The 12,500-nt window shown below is 60.5% G+C and overlaps 2 non-coding genes across 2 annotated transcripts; both read right to left on the bottom strand.

Annotated features, from left to right (window-relative positions):
• Positions 1-368: 368 nt before the first annotated feature.
• Positions 369-521, bottom strand: LOC142791931 (5.8S ribosomal RNA). Its single transcript, XR_012890513.1, has one exon. It is a non-coding gene; the product is annotated as a 5.8S ribosomal RNA (ribosomal RNA).
• Positions 522-2,240: 1,719 nt separating this feature from the next.
• LOC142791948 (small subunit ribosomal RNA) lies at positions 2,241-4,055 on the bottom strand. The gene has a single exon (XR_012890529.1). It is a non-coding gene; the product is annotated as a small subunit ribosomal RNA (ribosomal RNA).
• Between the last annotated feature and the right edge of the window lie 8,445 nt (positions 4,056-12,500).

The following is a 12,500-nucleotide window of genomic DNA, read 5'->3' as shown; positions in this document are numbered from 1 at the left end:
AAGCTTTGCTGGCCGGCTTTCGCTCCTCGTGTTTACCGTGCGTTAAAGTTGCGCGTCCGTGGCTCTCGCAGCTCTTGCGCGCCCGGTCGCAGAGAGGAGTACGCAACCTCGACCGCACTTTCCCTGCAGGCTTCCTTCCGACTCGAAGTCCTGCGGCGGTCTCAACGAGGTGCCACATCCTCAATGCAGTCGGTCGCCCCCGTTTCGGTTGGGCTCTGGCACGACGGTCGCCACCGTCTCGCCCTTGAGTGGCCGCTGTTGGCGCTCGCTGTGAGGTGTTCAGCGTGCTGTCCGTGTTGCCGACGCGGTCAAAACGAGTCGACGGCTCACGTTCCCTTGTGCGCCGAAGGCTCTCTTGATATGTGATCCGACCCTCAGACAGACGAAGCCAAGGGAAGACCCAAGGCCGCAATGTGCGTTCAAAGACTCAGTGCTCAGTGTGTCCTGCAATTCACACCAAGTCTCGCAGCTGGCTGCGTTCTTCATCGACCCGAGAACCGAGTGATCCACCGCTTAGAGTCGTGAAAAAGTGTTTGTTCAATTCCGTACAGTCAAAACCAAACGTTTCTGGCACTCGGCCAAACAGTGGCCAAGAAGGGCGCTTTTCAGCGCACGCTTGGACTCCAAAACTCTGCCGCGCCTTTTTCGGCTGCCGCAAATCGAGCAAACGGTGTGTTTCGGACGGCGTTTCGCTTCCGCTACTTGCGAGTGCTTTCGTGGTCCACCCCTCTATAAATACTCGGGAGGCGTCGAAGCCGGTTCTCCAAGCCGGACCCGTAGGTATCGTTGTGTGCTCGCTCTCATTGGCCCGCCTAACCAGAAAATGCCTGCGGTACACCCATTTGGATAAGAGTGCACGCAGATGCGGGCCTCGACGGCTACACATTTCCTCGGGCGGCCGCCTCCCGGCCTCCGTGGAGCGCGGGATGCACGGTCCCATCGACAAGCCTCTCCCGTTTTTACCGTGGCGTCGCGGTTCACCACGGCGGGCGGGTCGGTCTCCTCCGCATAAAAAGGGGGACCCCCGCTTTTTGTTCCACGAAATCGCACAAGCTTTTTTCGCATCCACGGTTTGCCACCGCACACCAAAATGCCGATCCGGCTGCCTACTTTAGCCAACAGGTGGAGCCAGGCGCGCCGTACTTGCGCGGCACTTCCCACGTCCACCGAAGTCGGTGCCAAGGACCACTTTCGGCGCCGGAGCCGCGTACGAGCCTACTCGAGGCGGAAGAACGAAGCCAGCAAGGGCCTGGCCGCAAGTGCGTTCAATTGTCGGGACGTCCAAGTCCCTCGTTCTTCCGTGCTTCCTCTTTCGGCAAGTCGTTGCGGCACCTTCCCAAAGCGCGCAGACCCGCTAATCGCGACGAGCGCGACGTGGCCGTGCCGCCTTTCCCTCGGCAGCAAGCAAAACGCCTGGCAACGTCGACGCTCCCCTAACCGCGATCTCGCACCGTGTTTCGTGTGGCGAATTCAAAAGCCGGCCGGCGCTGCTGCAACCATTACGGTCGGTACGCATACGCCGCGGAGGGCGGGACGGTCATCGGAGCGTGCGGTTCCTCCATCGAGTACTGCGCACCTCGGCCGTCGCATCGCCGTGCCATGACCGGCCGCGCGTCAACGCGAACCGGTGCCAGCGAGATCCCTCGCCTGCAAGAACCGACCGGCAGCCTCCGTCACCCGAGGACGCGGAGGCGCTTGCCGCGGACGGCGGGACGGTATGCACTGGTGCACAGCGGACCCGTCACATCGCCAGTTCCTTGACCGACCGCCGACGCTTGTGCCGTTCCTCTCGTACTTGGCAGTCGCCGCGCGATTGTCGGGTCTCGTTCTTGCACGCTCGAACGGTCGGGAGGGCACTCGGCTGGCGTTTCGGGAACGCGCAGCCTCGCCTTCTACCGACGTAACCACGACTCGCCGTTCGCGCTCCGCCGCTCCTGTTTACAGTACTAGGCGGTCCCGCAGCGGTCGGGTCGCGCATTTCGAGCGCTTCGAGCCACGGTGCAGTGGCGGGTCGAAAGCCGACCTATGAGTGCGTTGCGCCGTTTGTACCCGCGTCCGCCACCTGGCCGACCGTCCAAGGTCGCGGTGTTGGCGTCCGCTGGGCGCAACAATTTGTCACGGGGTGCCGCTCCACATTCAGGCAGCCCCGTGGGGAAAAGCCGACCCCGCGTCCAAACGGGGTCAGCGGCAGAAAGTGTCGGGCGCAGACGCAGCTGAGGCGCTCACCCTTCACAATCCGTTAATGATCCTTCCGCAGGTTCACCTACGGAAACCTTGTTACGACTTTTACTTCCTCTAAATGATCAAGTTTGGTCATCTTTCCAACAGACCGGCGCAACCGAAAGGCCGCGCCGGACATCGGTCCGAAGACCTCACTAAATCATTCAATCGGTAGTAGCGACGGGCGGTGTGTACAAAGGGCAGGGACGTAATCAACGCGAGCTTATGACTCGCGCTTACTGGGAATTCCTCGTTCAAGGGGAACAATTGCAAGCCCCTATCCCAATCACGAAAGAAGTTCCACGGGTTACCCAGTCTTTTCAGACAGGGATAAAGACACGCTGCTTCCTTCAGTGTAGCGCGCGTGCGGCCCCGGACATCTAAGGGCATCACAGACCTGTTATTGCTCTGTTTCGTGCGGCTAGGAGCCGCTTGTCCCTCTAAGAAGGTTGTAAGGTGCTGGGAACCCCGCACCTATTTAATAGGCTAGAGTCTCGTTCGTTATCGGAATTAACCAGACAAATCGCTCCACCAACTAAGAACGGCCATGCACCACCATCCACCGAATCAAGAAAGAGCTCTCAATCTGTCAATCCTCCCAGTGTCCGGGCCGGGTAAGTTTTCGCGTGTTGAGTCAAATTAAGCCGCAGGCTCCACTCCTGGTGGTGCCCTTCCGTCAATTCCTTTAAGTTTCAGCTTTGCAACCATACTTCCCCCGGAACCCAAATACTTTGGTTTCCCGGAAGCTGCCCGCCGAGTCATTTGAGTAACTCAGGCGGATCGCTGGTTGGCATCGTTTATGGTCAGAACTAGGGCGGTATCTGATCGCCTTCGAACCTCTGACTTTCGTTCTTGATCAATGAAAACATTCTTGGCAAATGCTTTCGCAGTAGTTCGTCTTGCGACGGTCCAAGAATTTCACCTCTAGCGCCGCAATACGAATGCCCCCGTCCGTCCCTCTTAATCATTACCTCGTATTCCAAAAACCAACAGAACAGAAACGAGGTCTTGTTCTATTATTCCATGCAAGTTTATTCAGGCGACTCGCCTGCGTTGAGCACTCTAATTTTTTCAAAGTAAAAGCACCGGCCATCTCGAGGCACACAATGAAGTGCACCAAGAAAGAACCGGCATGATGTTCAGTCCGAGCCGTCGCATCGGGTAGATGCACTACTCGTCTGGAACTGAGATCCAACTACGAGCTTTTTAACCGCAGCAGCTTTAGTATACGCTATTGGAGCTGGAATTACCGCGGCTGCTGGCACCAGACTTGCCCTCCAATTGATCCTCGTTAAAGGATTTAGAGTGTACTCATTTCAATTACGGGGCCTCAAAAGAGTCCCGTATTGTTATTTTTCGTCACTACCTCCCCGTGCCGGGAGTGGGTAATTTGCGCGCCTGCTGCCTTCCTTGGATGTGGTAGCCGTTTCTCAGGCTCCCTCTCCGGAATCGAACCCTGATTCTCCGTTACCCGTAACAACCATGGTAAGCAAGTAACCTACCATCGAAAGTTGATAAGGCAGACACTTGAAAGAAACGTCGCCGGCTCGTGGCCATGCGATCAGCACAAAGTTATCCAGAGTCACCACACAATACGGGCCGAAACCCGATCGATCTTGGTCTAATAAAAGCACCCGTTACCCAAAGGGCTCCAGGCTCACTGCATGTATTAGCTCTAGAATTGCCACAGTTATCCAAGTAGGAAGAAACGATCTAAGGAACCATAACTGATTTAATGAGCCATTCGCGGTTTCGCCTTATTTCGGCATGTACTTAGACATGCATGGCTTAATCTTTGAGACAAGCATATGATTACTGGCAGGATCAACCAGGTAATCGTTCGACTGCGCGTCCGTCCTCGCCCTCGGCGGGCCGGACGCAGTCTGTGTGCGGCGGAGGCCACCTTCAGGCGCCCCAACACGCTTATTTTGCACTCCGAGATGACGGCGTTCGAGCTCGCTACGGCACAACCTTCCCGAAAGACGAGTGGGAGCCGTGCGGCAAGAAGCACGTTCATGCTCGCTCTTTTTCGTTGCATCGACTCGGTCGCGCCGTGCGGGTTGCCCAAGCCCGCTGCACTGTCGGTGGACCGGCCGGAACTAGCAACGGAGCCGAGACTGCAAAGCCGCCAGACGACGGGTCACGCCCGCGTCTTCGGCGCTTTCGCATCTGAATCGCCCGAGGACGACACGGAACACACCTCGATATCGTGGTAAAACGGCACCGTCCGACAACCAGCCCCTAACGCATCAAGCGGATGAGGCTGCAGACGACTGCCGTGGATTCCCCTGGAGCAGACCCGAGGACACGCTTGACGAGGCCGAAGCCCGCCGCATATCAGACACCCGGTCGCTTTCGCGTACGCCGCTCACGAGAACCCCCACATAATAGCAGCGATAAGTACCCAGACCTCCTTGGGCCCTAATACGAGCGTACTCGAGAAAATTTCACCGCGGGTGTGCCCCGAAACGTGTGGCATGTTGAGCGTGCCACAAGTCTACGTCGCTCTCAAACCCGCCGAGGTCGTAGAATTTGCAACCCTACTCACGAAATTCCCACCGAGGATACGGCCGCAAACGTACCGCACCTTGGGTAGGCCACGAGTTTGTGCAACACTACGCTGACGGCACAGCACCGAGGTCGTGCGCGCACGCACGGGAAAATTCCGCCGCGGTTTCTGCCGAAAACGTGAGGCACCACGACTCTCCGCAAGTTCGCGTCGACTGCGAAAGACCGAAGTCGTGAACGACGTGTCCGCTACTCGCCGCCGACACGCTGGACACCAAACGTACAACGACTCGACGGCGTCGTAGAGGCCCACGACGCGGTTTTCCTTAACGACGTCTCGGCGTGGCACCGACAGGTTAGAACGGCCGACCAACGTTCCCTGTCCGCCGTTCGGCTCAGTCGAAGGGCTCGGCGACTTCGGCAACGCTGCGAAGCCGCACGGTGACGCACGCCATGTCCCCATTTTTTTTTTCTTTCTGCGTCTGCCGGGGTGCCCCTATAATAGCAGCGATAAGCACCCAGACCGCCGTGGGTCGCTCGCCCCGGCTGACGTGGTTTTTCGTACTCCTGCGGCGGTCGCCGTCAAGCACGTCCAAATACGCTACTTTCGTGGGCGCATTCACGCTCTTTCGCTTCGCCGGAGTGCCAGCACTCACTCTGCCAAAAACGGCGAACATCCGAGCGGCGGTTCCCACTTTTGCGTCGGCGTCGCAAACCCCGCCCCGGCAGACGAGGTTTGCCGTACTCGTGCGACGGTGGCCGGCGGGCACGTCGAAAGACGCCGATATCGTGCGCGAATTGGCGCACCTTGGCTTCACCGGAGTGCCGCCACTGACTCCTCCAAAAACGGCGAAGATCCGAGCGGCGCTTCCCACTTTCGCATCGGCGTCCCGAACTCCGCCCCGGCTGACGCGGTTTACCGTACTCGTGCGACGGTCGCCGGCGAGCACGTGGAAAGACGCCGATATCGTGCCCGAATCGGCTCCGTTCGGCTTCGCCGGAGTGCCAGCACTGGCTCGGCGAAAGACGACGAACATCCGAGCGACGGTTCTCACTATTGCGTACGCGTCGCAAACCCCGCCCCGGCAGACGCACTTTGCCGTACTCGTGCGACGGTCGCCGGCGAGCACGTAGAAAGACGCCGATATCGTGCCGGAATCGGCCCCGTTTGGCTTCGCCGGAGTGCCAGCACTCACTCGGCCACAAACGGCGAACATCCGAGCGGCGGTTCCCACTTAGCCGTCGGCGTCCCGAACTCCGCCCCGGCAGACGCGGTTGCCGAGCTCGTGCGACTAGCGACCGCGAAGCCGTCTCGCGACGCCGCTTTCGTGCGCGGCTCCCACTGCGACCTGGGTCACCCGAGGTCGACGAGCAAAAAAGAATGTCGAAAAAAATTTTTTTTTTTTTTGCGTCTGCCGGGGTGCCCCTATAATAGCAGCGATAAGCACCCAGACCGCCATGGGTCGCTCGCCCCGGCTGACGTGGTTTTTCGTTTTCCTGCGGTGGTCGTCGTCAAGCACGTCCAAACACGCCACTTTCGTGGGCGCATTCGCGCTCTTTCGCTTCGCCGGAGTGCCAGCACTCACTCTGCCAAAAACGGCGAACATCCGAGCGGCGGTTCCCACTTTTGCGTCGGCGTCGCAAACCCCGCCCCGGCAGACGAGGTTTGCCGTACTCGTGCGACGGTGGCCGGCGGGCACGTCGAAAGACGCCGATATCGTGCGCGAATTGGCGCACCTTGGCTTCACCGGAGTGCCGCCACTGACTCCTCCAAAAACGGCGAAGATCCGAGCGGCGCTTCCCACTTTCGCATCGGCGTCCCGAACTCCGCCCCGGCTGACGCGGTTTACCGTACTCGTGCGACGGTCGCCGGCGAGCACGTGGAAAGACGCCGATATCGTGCCCGAATCGGCTCCGTTCGGCTTCGCCGGATTGCCAGCACTGGCTCGGCGAAAGACGACGAACATCCGAGCGACGGTTCTCACTATTGCGTACGCGTCGCAAACCCCGCCCCGGCAGACGCACTTTGCCGTACTCGTGCGACGGTCGCCGGCGAGCACGTAGAAAGACGCCGATATCGTGCCGGAATCGGCCCCGTTTGGCTTCGCCGGAGTGCCAGCACTCACTCGGCCACAAACGGCGAACATCCGAGCGGCGGTTCCCACTTAGCCGTCGGCGTCCCGAACTCCGCCCCGGCAGACGCGGTTGCCGAGCTCGTGCGACTAGCGACCGCGAAGCCGTCTCGCGACGCCGCTTTCGTGCGCGGCTCCCACTGCGACCTGGGTCACCCGAGGTCGACGAGCAAAAAAGAATGTCGAAAAAAAATTTTTTTTTTTTTTTGCGTCTGCCGGGGTGCCCCTATAATAGCAGCGATAAGCACCCAGACCGCCATGGGTCGCTCGCCCCGGCTGACGTGGTTTTTCGTTTTCCTGCGGTGGTCGTCGTCAAGCACGTCCAAACACGCCACTTTCGTGGGCGCATTCGCGCTCTTTCGCTTCGCCGGAGTGCCAGCACTCACTCTGCCAAAAACGGCGAACATCCTAGTGGCGGTTCCCACTTTTGCGTCGGCGTCGCCAACCCCGCCCTGGCATACGCGGTTTGCCGTACTCGTGCGGCGGTGGCCGGCGGGCACGTCGAAAGACACCGATATCGTGCGCGAGTCGATGCTTCTTGGTCTCGCAGGAGGGCCGCCACTCACTCCTGCAAAAACGGCGAAGATCCGAGCGGCGCTTCCCACTTTTTCGTCGGCGTCGCAAACCTCGCCCCGGCAGACGCGCTTTGCCGTACTCGTGCGACGGTCGCCGGCGAGCACGTCGAAATACGCCGATATCGTGCCCGAATCGGCCCCGTTTCGCTTCGCCGGAGTGCCAGCACTCGCTCGGCCAAAGACGACGAACATCCGAGCGACGGTTCCCACTATTGCGTACGCGTCGCGAACCCCGCCCCGGCAGACGCGGTTTGCCGTACTCGTGCGGCGGTGGCCGGCGGGCACGTCGAAAGACGCCGATATCGTGCACGAATTGGCGCTCCTTGGCTTCACCGGAGTGCCAGCACTCACTCGGCCAAAAACGGCGAACATCCGAGCAGCGGTACCCACTTAGCCGTCGGCATCCCGAACTCCGCGCCGGCTGACGCGGTTGCCGAGCTCGTGCGACTAGCGACCGCGAACGCGTCTCGCGACGCCGCTTTCGTGCGCGGCTCCCATTGCGACCTGGGTTACCCGAGCTCGACCAACAAAAAAGAAGGTCGAAAATTTTTTTTTTTTTTTCTGCGTCTGCCGGGGTGCCCCTATAATAGCAGCGATAAGCACCCAGACCGCCGTGTGTCGCTCGCCCCGGCTGACGTGGTTTTTCGTACTCCTGCAGCGGTCGCCGTCACGCACGTCCAAATACGCCACTTTCGTGGGCGCATTCGCGCTCTTTCGCGTCGCCGGAGTGCCAGCACTCACTCTGCCAAAAACGGCCAACATCCGAGCGGCGGTTCCCACTTTTGCGTCGGCGTCGTAAACCCCGCCCCGGCAGACGCGGTTTGCCCTACTCGTGCGACGGTCGCCGGCGAGCGCGTCGAAAGACGCCGATATCGTGCGCTAATTGGCGCTCCTTGGCTTCTCCGGAGTGCCGCCACTCACTCCTCCAAAAACGGCGAAGATCCGAGCGGCGTTCTCCACTTTCGCATCGGCGTCCCGAACTCCGCCCGGGCTGACGCGGTTTACCGTACTCGTGCGACGGTCGCCGGCGGGCACGTCGAAAGACGCCGATATCGTGCCGTAATCGGCCCCGTTTGGCTTCGCCCGAGTGCCAGCACTCACTCGGCCAAAAACGGCGAACATCCGAGCAGCGTTTCCCACTTTCGCATCGGCGTCCCGAAGCCCGCCCCGGCAGACGCGGTTTGCCCTACTCGAGCGACGGTCGCCGGCGATCACGTCGAAAGGCGCCGAATTCGTGCACGAATCGATGCTTCTTGGTCTCGCAGGAGGGCCGCCACTCACTCCTGCAAAAACGGCGAAGATCCGAGTTGCGCTTCCCACTTTTTCGTCGGCGTCCCGAACTACGCCCCGGCTGACGCGGTTTACCGTACTCGTGCGACGGTCGCCGGCGGGCACTTCAAAATACGCCGATTTCGTGGGCGCATTCACGCTGTTTCGCTTCCCCGGAGTGCCAACACTCACTCTGCCGAAAGCGGCGATCATCCGAGCGGCGGTTCCCACTTTTGCGTCGGCTTCGCAAACGGCGCCCCGGCAGACGCGCTCGTGCGACGTACTCGTGCGACGGTCGCCGGCGAGCACGTCGAAAGACGCCGATATCGTGCTCGAATCGACCCCGTTTCGCTTCGCCGGAGTGCTGCCAGTCACGGCGCAGAAAACGGCGAACAAGTGTTTTTTTTTTTTTTTTTTCCTAGAATTTGTGTTATAGAAGGCACATTTGATATCGGACGATAATTTTCAACTTTATCACGCGCACCGATTTTCGTGTAGAGGTTTGCAAGTTTATGGGAATTTCTCCACTTGGAATAATGCGATTTAGTAGTACTACGAGAACTTCATGGATGTACTCAAGGGTACGGGGCAAGTCAGTTACGTCAACACCTGCAGATTTTTTACACTTCAAACTGAAAATTGTTGGTTGTGAGTCCTCGTGTGATATTAAAGGCCGATTCGCTAACACATAGAACAAAGAAAGAAAGGAAGAAAAAACGCCCGCGCTCGCTCAAGAAACCTGGGTTCGCAACAAGTGGCAACAACAAGCAACCGAGCGAGTGCGCCAAAACCCGTGGCGGCCGAACAAACGCGAAGTCCCAACCGCGTCAGCCGGGGCGGCACGGGACAGGAAAAATCACTTCAGCCGGGGCGGCGGGGCACCGAATAAACCTCGTCACCTCGTCGCAGGATAAAAGAGGAAACAAAAAGTCTAAACAGCGTCTGCTGGAGCGAATGCGTAATAAAACAACAACAACAACAAAAAAAAAAAACACCCGCGCTCAAGAAGTCTGCAATCACCACAAAAGGCGACTGTGACCGAGCAGCGTCAGCCGGGGCCGTGCGGAAACGGAAAAACCGCGACTACCGGGGCGTCGAGGCACCGAAAAATCCACTTCAGCCGCGGCGAAAAAAAAAAACAAAAAGAAAGACGGAGGGGGGGGGGGGGGAACCACGTCTGCCGGGGCGAAGGAAAAAAAAAAAACGCGTCTGCCGGGGCGAGCCCGGGTGCGGCACCACCGGGAAAACTGTGGCAAACAGACATGGCGATCGAGTGAGTGGGCCGCCAGCCAGGCTCAGCCAAAAAGTGCAAAGTCCGAACTGCGTCAGCCGGGGCGGCAAAAACCACGTCAGCCGGGGCGGCGCAAAAAACCGCGTCTGCCGGGGCGGCACGAAACCGCGTCAGCCGGGGCGGCGCGAAAACTGCGTCAGCCGGGGCGAAAGAAAAAAAAAAAAAAAACGCGTCTGCCGGGGCGAGCCCGGGTGCGGCACCACCGGGAAAACTGTGGCAAACAGACATGGCGATCGAGTGAGTGGGCCGCCAGCCAGGCTCAGCCAAAAAGTGCCAAGTCCGAACTGCGTCAGCCGGGGCGGCAAAAAACCGCGTCAGCCGGGGCGGCGCAAAAAACCGCGTCTGCCGGGGCGGCGCGAAAACCGCGTCTGCCGGGGCGGCGCGAAAACTGCGTCAGCCGGGGCGAAAGAAAAAAAAAAACGCGTCTGCCGGGGCGAGCCCGGGTGCGGCACCACCGGGAAAACTGTGGCAAACAGACATGGCGATCGAGTGAGTGGGCCGCCAGCAAGGCTCAGCCAAAAAGTGCTAAGTCCGAACTGCGTCAGCTGGGGCGGCAAAAAACCGCGTCTGCCGGGGCGGCACGAAACCGCGTCAGCCGGGGCGGCGCGAAAACCGCGTCTGCCGGGGCGGCACGAAACCGCGTCAGCCGGGGCGGCGCGAAAACTGCGTCAGCCGGGGCGAGCCCGGGTGCGGCACCACCGGGAAAACTGTGGCAAACAGACATGGCGATCGAGTGAGTGGGCCGCCAGCCAGGCACAGCCGAAAAGTGCTAAGTCCGAACTGCGTCAGCCGGGGCGGCAAAAACCGCGTCAGCCGGGGCGGCGCGAAAACCGCGTCTGCCGGGGCGGCACGAAACCGCGTCAGCCGGGGCGGCGCGAAAACTGCGTCAGCCGGGGCGAGCCCGGGTGCGGCACCACCGGGAAAACTGTGGCTAACAGACATGGCGATCGAGTGAGTGGGCCACCAGCCAGGCTCAGCCAAAAAGTGCTAAGTCCGAACTGCGTCAGCCGGGGCGGCAAAAACCGCGTCAGCCGGGGCGGCGCAAAAAACCGCGTCTGCCGGGGCGGCACGAAACCGCGTCAGCCGGGGCGGCGCGAAAACTGCGTCAGCCGGGGCGAAAGAAAAAAAAAAAAACGCGTCTGCCGGGGCGAGCCCGGGTGCGGCACCACCGGGAAAACTGTGGCAAACAGACATGGCGATCGAGTGAGTGGGCCGCCAGCCAGGCACAGCCGAAAAGTGCCAAGTCCGAACTGCGTCAGCCGGGGCGGCAAAAAACCGCGTCAGCCGGGGCGGCGCAAAAAACCGCGTCTGCCGGGGCGGCACGAAACCGCGTCAGCCGGGGCGGCGCGAAAACTGCGTCAGCCGGGGCGAGCCCGGGTGCGGCACCACCGGGAAAACTGTGGCAAACAGACATGGCGATCGAGTGAGTGGGCCGCCAGCCAGGCTCAGCCAAAAAGTGCCAAGTCCGAACTGCGTCAGCCGGGGCGGCGCAAAAAACCGCGTCTGCCGGGGCGGCGCGAAAACCGCGTCTGCCGGGGCGGCGCGAAAACTGCGTCAGCCGGGGCGAAAGAAAAAAAAAACGCGTCTGCCGGGGCGAGCCCGGGTGCGGCACCACCGGGAAAACTGTGGCAAACAGACATGGCGATCGAGTGAGTGGGCCGCCAGCAAGGCTCAGCCAAAAAGTGCCAAGTCCGAACTGCGTCAGCCGGGGCGGCAAAAAACCGCGTCTGCCGGGGCGGCACGAAACCGCGTCAGCCGGGGCGGCGCGAAAACCGCGTCTGCCGGGGCGGCACGAAACCGCGTCAGCCGGGGCGAGCCCGGGTGCGGCACCACCGGGAAAACTGTGGCAAACAGACATGGCGATCGAGTGAGTGGGCCGCCAGCCAGGCACAGCCGAAAAGTGCTAAGTCCGAACTGCGTCAGCCGGGGCGGCAAAAACCGCGTCAGCCGGGGCGGCGCAAAAACCGCGTCTGCCGGGGCGAATGCAAAAAAAACAAAGAAAAAAGCCCGCGCTTAATCAAAAGAAAACAAAGAAAAAAGCTTGCGCTTAATCAAAAGAAAACAAACAAAAAAAGTTCGCGCTTAAGCCTGGCGGTGGAACCACCGGGGCAAACAGACCTGGCGATCGAGTGAGTGGGCCGCCAGCCGGGGTGAGCCAAAAAGTGCAAAGTCGGAACCGCGTCAGCCGGGGCGGCGCGAAAACCGCGTCAGCCGGGGCGGCGCAAAAACTGCGTCAGCCGGGGCGGCACGGAAAAACGAAAACCGCGTCAGCCGGGGCGGCACGGAAAAACGAAAACCACGTCAGCCGGGGCGACATCAAAATGAGGAAAAAAAAAAAAACTGCCTTAGGACACCTGCGTACACTTTCATGCGTTTGGGCATATCTCTCTGTAACACGCGCGCCCCTCGTTACGCGCGGCACTCTGTTTTCTCCGACACCCATATTTCGGCGGCATGTGGCACGCGCGCCCGTCCCTACGCACGGCACACCGCAGTGCTTTCTCG

The sequence above is a fragment of the Rhipicephalus microplus genome, unplaced genomic scaffold (assembly GCF_043290135.1).
Source record: "Rhipicephalus microplus isolate Deutch F79 unplaced genomic scaffold, USDA_Rmic scaffold_199, whole genome shotgun sequence".
Classification (NCBI taxonomy): domain Eukaryota; kingdom Metazoa; phylum Arthropoda; class Arachnida; order Ixodida; family Ixodidae; genus Rhipicephalus; species Rhipicephalus microplus.
This window is presented reverse-complemented; position numbering and strand designations above follow the sequence as displayed.